The sequence below is a fragment of the Nicotiana attenuata genome, unplaced genomic scaffold, assembly GCF_001879085.1.
Source record: "Nicotiana attenuata strain UT unplaced genomic scaffold, NIATTr2, whole genome shotgun sequence".
NCBI classification, from domain to species: Eukaryota; Viridiplantae; Streptophyta; class Magnoliopsida; order Solanales; family Solanaceae; genus Nicotiana; species Nicotiana attenuata.
In genome coordinates, this window is record NW_017671022.1 from 129,009 (window position 1) to 135,424 (window position 6,416).

Here is a 6,416-nt window from a genome sequence, read left to right on the forward strand (position 1 = left end):
ATGTGACCTTTATGCTTGCAAAGAGTCTCTGATTGGGAAAGACAAACAAAGGCTCTATCTGCTGAGCATGGGTGTACAAATAGAACCGAAAAACTACCAATTACCGATAAGAAAATTCGATAAGGTTTGGTTTGGTATTGAATAAAAAAATCGAGCCAACCCAACGTATAAATATATAATTTTTATATATACTTTTAAGACTTTATATAGAATTTCTTTTTAAAAATATCTAGAAATATTTGGGATTCTCTTATGGGAAGTAATATTTAATAGAATATGAAGTGCTCCATTTTTATTAACTTTCAATAATGTGTTGTATGATCACTTTCTTATCAAGTGTTATTGAAATGCGCCAATCTCTTTATTTTTTCATATTCATATGTCATGATCTACTAGATTCTTATATCTTTTTCGAATTTGAAGTGGTATTTTGATAATTGAAAATTAAATAGAACATACATCATTATTTAGGTATCGTATTATTTTTTATGTTTAATTATTAAATTCGGTTAACTTATCATATGTTACTAAGAAAATTCTCCCATAAGAATATTTTAATAGATCATATGTTTGTCAATTTTTTCAATTTTTATTGAACATATATTTACGTATAAAAAATTTAACAAAGTAAGATTGACATATTATTCATGTGACAAAAAAATTCAAAAAATTCGAAAAATCCGACAGAACCGAACCAATATAATCCAAATCAATATAGTTGATTTGGTTTGGTTTTAATAAAAATCAAACCAACTCGGTCCATATACACCCCTACCGCTGAGTAGTGTAAACATCTCTTTTGATAGTTGAATACTTCAATCTTCCAATGCATGGCATAACCGCACATCCTATAAGTCGTCGTGACAGCACTGCATCTTTAGAATAAAATTTTCTGCTTGGGACCTACTAAATTTTCTTGTTACTATAAGCGTTTTAAAAACGTAGTAACGTGGATATAATTACTCGATAGACTCTGGCAATTTCTTTGCATATGTCTAAGTTTTGGTGGATATAATTACTCGATATTTATGTTACTAACAGGTAGTAATTAGTGTCTAGTTGAATTAGTTAAGGTACAAACTAGCCCGAACACCAGCAACAAATTAACAATAACTATGCCTTCAAACAAGTTAGGTCCACTATATATGAATCTTCACTAACTATTTATCGATATTATGAGGTTCCATCGTGAATTGGTTAGTTTTACAATAGCTATCAGACTATCGCGATCCTCCTCCTTTATTTAAGTTTGGAACCGACAATATAAGGAAGCTCACACAAGCAAAATTGGCTCAGACACCAAGTTATAAGTACATCAGACGTTACCAATAATAGTACAATAATATATAGAAGTAAAACATAAGTGCTAATGCTATGCAACCAAGATCCCCACATGCTTGTAAGTTACTAACATGCAATATAATACCACACCTCTAAGGGGTAGTTTGGATGTTGGGATAAGAGATAACAATTTTATCCCGCGCTTAATTATGGGTAATATTCAGTCCCCAGAATTATTTTGTACGAAAATGGTGGGATTAGCTATCCCATATAAAAAGTAGAACAACTAATCTCATGAAATATCTCAATCCCTGAGATATCCTTGTCTATCTCATATCACCAACCAAACTACCCCTAACCTACTCAAACTTGAGTATGAGTTATACGTGATTCGTGAAAATCAATATACATAGCTAACTTTTGGCAAAACTTGAAATGTCCCATTAGAATAGTCATGTATACGGTTAAAATCAGGGAGCCCGATTTAGAGGTCTTAAATTGAGTTACGAGCTCGAGTCCAGGCAACTTGAAATGGAGGTCGGACCCGGCTGAGGAACACGTGCCTCGAGGAAGCTGATCGAGGGCCTGGCACGACTTGCATCGAGGGCAGCGTAATCTCGAAGTCAATCAAGAAAGAACAGGAATTTCTCAAGGACACGTGGACCAGGGGATAAATTAAAAGATAAGATTTGTATGGAATGGTACGGGTCCGCACTAGGCTGTTATACACCTGTACCAATAGAATTCTTTATTAAAATTAGGAATGTAGTATATTAGGGTTTCCTCCTCCTGTATTATGATGACCCAAAAGGTCATCACTTGTTTTTAAATTAAATTCTGAGTTTCGAGGCCTTAAAAACCTCTTTTAGCATCACCTCGATTTGCGTGCGCAGTCCGGGCGCGTAGCCGAAAAGCCTATATGTGAAAATCTATGAAAAATAATAAATTTTGGCTATAGAATGAATTAATTTGACTTCGATCAACGTTTTGGGTAAACAGACCTGGATCCGTGATTTGACGATCCCGGAAGGTCCGTAGGAAAATATGAGACTTGGGCATATGCCCAGAATCGAATTCCGAGGTCCCAAGCCCGAGAAATGAATTTTAGAAAGAAATTGTTTTCTGAAAATTATAAAGGTTTTTGAAAGTGAAATGTTATGTGAAACCTGAGGTATCGGGCCCGTATTATGGTTCCGGAGCCCGGTACAGGTTCAATATAATTAATATATGTTGTCGGTAAAGTTTGGTAAGAAGCGGAATCCATTTGACGTGATTCGGATCTTAAATGCAAAATTTGATGTTTAAGAAGTTTTGAGAAATTTCATTGATCTTGAGGTTTAATTCGATGTTCATGATGTTATTTTGGTGATTTGATTGCACGAATAAGTCCGCAGGATATTTTTGAGGTTGTATGTATATTTGGTTTGGAGTCCCGAGGGCTCGGGTGAGTTTTGAATAGGCCACAAAGTGAAAATTTTAATCTTAGGAAATGCTGGTATGTTTCAGACCTGCAGGCTTCGGTCTTGCAAATGCGAGCATGTATCGCAAATGCGAGCCATGTATCGCAAATGCGAGAGGTGGCCTGGGCAGCTTTCTTCGCAAATGCGAAGTTCCAATCGCAAATGGACGCCTGCCTTGAATCCCTAGTCGCAAATGCGAGACCCCAGTCGCAAATGCGACTTCGTAAATGTGATCCCTCCTTCGCAATTCCCATAATAGCAGAGGTCGGGGTTTGCAATTGCGAACCCCTGTTCGCAATTCCCACATCTGAGACCTGCAACTTCTATACTTAGACGAATTTTAACCCATTTTCACATCTTTTCAAAACACAAACTCCCTAGGGCGATTTTTCAAGAACAACTCTTCCTTCAAATCATTGGTAAGTCATTTTTAATTAGTTTCCTTCAATCATTAACATCTTTTAACATGATTTCAACTTAAAACCAATGATTTTCATGGGGAAAATTGGGTGTTTTGGGTAGAACCTATGTTTTTCAATAATTGGGGATTTGGACCTCGATTTGAGGTCCGATTTCAAAACAAATTATATATTTGAGTTCGTGGGGGAATGGGTAATCGGGTTTTGGTTCGAACCTCGGGTTTTGACCATGTGGGCCCGGGGGCGATTTTTGACTTTTTGGGCAAAACTTTAGAAAACTCATCTTCATGCATTAGAGTTGATTCATTTAGCGTTTATAGATGTAATTAAGCAACTTATGACTAGATACAAGCGAATTGGTGGTGGAATCAAGGGATAAAGCTATAATTGAGACGGGAATTGTGTTCGTGGCATCGAGGTAAGTGTTTGGTCTAACCTTAGCTTGAGGGATTAGGAGTCGAGTCCTATTTGCTATGTGGTAATTGTGGAGTACGACGTATAGGCATGGTGACGAGTATCTATACGTTGGTGTCTAGCATGCCCGTGAGTCTCTTAATGTGATTTGTATGACTTCGTCGTATTATTCATATCTTGGTGATGATTTTTATTTGTTGAGCAAGGTTCGTGGAAGTAATTGTGATGTTTGATTATTGAGGAGCATTGGCTCAAGTTGTATAACGAATTGTGAAAGTATGAGCGGTAATTGAAAACTTTTGGAGCATTGGCTCGAGTTGTGAAGTGAATTGTGAAACAAAGGTGAAAGAAGAGAAAAGAATCATTATATTGACTCCCTTGCCGGGATATTGTTGTTGTTGTTTTGAGGTTGTCCCTTGCGGAGACTTGTTGTTGAATTATTGTTCCCTTGCCGGGATTATTATTGCAATTTCATTTATTTCCCTTGCCCTATTGTTGTGATTGTTGTTCGGGTGAGGAAAGAGAGTTAAAGCACGAAGGGTGATGTCGTGCATTATTTTTGCGAGGAAGAGTGTAAAGCACGAAGGGTGATGCCGTGCCGCACGATGTACAATTCCGTGCCTTTATATGAGTGATTATGTGAGGTAAAAGCACGAAGGGTGATGCCGTGCCAATTATACTGATTTTCATGGTGAGGAAGAGAGTAAAAGCACGAAGGGTGATGCCGTGCACTTGTTTTGGTGAGAGAGTGTTAAAGCACGAAGGGTGATGCCGTGCACTAGTCTTGATTTCCTTATTTTTATTGATTATTGAGTTATGGTTTCTCTACACTTAATTGTTGGATTTCTGTTGATACTTGTTGTACCCCGCAGCATGATCCCCCTTCCTATCTTCAATTGAACTGTGGTGATCTTTATATTTAATCGTTGTTCTTTTGTTATTATTCGATGTCCCCGCAGCATGTTTCCCCCTCCCATCATTAGCTGTACATTTCTGCTTGTATTGTTCCGCTGTATATGATTTAACTGCACAGGTTTATTTTGGTAGTCTGGTCCTAGCCTCGTCACTACTTCGCCGAGGTTAGGCTAGGCACTTACCAGCACATGTCGGTTGTGCTGATACTACAATGTGCACTCTTTTGTGCAGATTCCAGTGTTGTTGATTTCGTACCGCAATGAGGTTGATGCTTCTGGTCCATTAGGCGACCCGAGGTAGTCCTGCAGGCGTCCGCAGGCCTTGGCGTCTCCTTCTAGCTATTATTCCTGTTTCTTTCTTGTATTCCTAGAGACAGTATTATATTATTTCTTTCAAACCTTTATTTGTAGTAATCTTGGACAGTCTGTGAAGTTATGACACCAATCTTGGGTAGTGTTGTTATGGAATGGTATTAGTAGTATTATTAAACTTGAAATTAAGTCTTCCGCTTGTTAAATTTTGTTGATTATTAACTGTTGGTTTATAACTGTTAACGGATTTTAAAATGGAAATAAGGCAAATAATTCAGTTGATTGGCTTGCCTAGCTTTCACTAGTAGGCGCCATCACGACTCACGAGGGTGGAAAATCCGGGTCGTGACAAGTTGGTATCAGAGCTCTAGGTTACATAGGTCTCACAATTCACAGACAAGCTTAGTAGAGTCTGAGGGATCGGTATGGAGACGTCTGTATTTATCCCCCAGAGGCTACAGAGTTAGGAAAAACTTCACATCTATTATTTCCTGTCGGGCGATTTTGTTCTCTCAATGCTAAATTGAAACCTCTACTCTTGTCCTTTCGCGAATGGCGAGGTCACGTACCGCTTCTTCAGCCGAACAGCAGCACAGAGCGGTGATAGATCAGCTACGTCTTCGGAGGCTTTGTGGAGGTTGGATAGGTTTCACCAAGCTCTTCACTACTACTTTCAGCGGTGCATCTTCTGAGGATCCCCAGGATTTATCTAGACATCGGTCATGAGGTTCTCAAGAACATGGGGATGGTGGAGACCAATGGGGTCGATTTTGCTACTTTTTGCTTGTCTGGATCCACCAAGACTTGGTGGAGAGATTATTGCTTGGCTAGACCAGCCGGATCACCAGCTTTGACTTGGGAGCAGTTTTCTCAGCTATTTCTGGAGAAGTTTCTCCCTATTACTCATAGAGAGGCCTATCGGAGGCAGTTTGAGCGTCTCCAGTAGGGTTCTATGATCGTTACTCAGTACGAGACCAGGTTTATTGATTTTGCCCGTCATGCTCTTCTTATACTTCCCACTGAGTGATAGAGAGTGATAAGGTTCATTGAGGGACTCGTTCAGCCCGCTCAGCTAGCTAGAGGTGGAGGTAGAGGTATTAGAGGTGGAGGTAGAGGTGCTAGAGGTGGAGGTAGAGGTATTAGAGGTGGAGCTCAGGCCGCTAGAGGTGGAGGTCAGGCCGCTAGAGGTGGAGGCCAGCCAGCAGCAGGCCGTCCCAGAGATGTAGTTCAGGGTGGTGGGGCCCAGCCTCGATGTTATGATCTTCCAGCCAGGCCCGAGGCTGAGGCTTCCGATGTAGTTATTACAGGTATTGTTCTGGTTTGTAGCAGAGATGCTTCAGTTTTATTTGATCCAGGGTCTACATACTCCTATGTGTCATCTTATTTTGCACCGTATCTGGTCATGCCTAGTGATTCTTTGAGTGCTCTTGTTTATGTGTCTACCCCGGTGGGTGATTCTATTGTGGTAGATCGAGTCCATCGTTCGTGTATAGTTGTGATTGGAGGTCTTGAGACTCGTGTAGATTTGCTTCTTCTGGACATGGTTGACTTCGATGTCATATTAGGGATGGACTGGTTATCACCTTACCACGCTATCTTGGACTGTCATGCCAAGA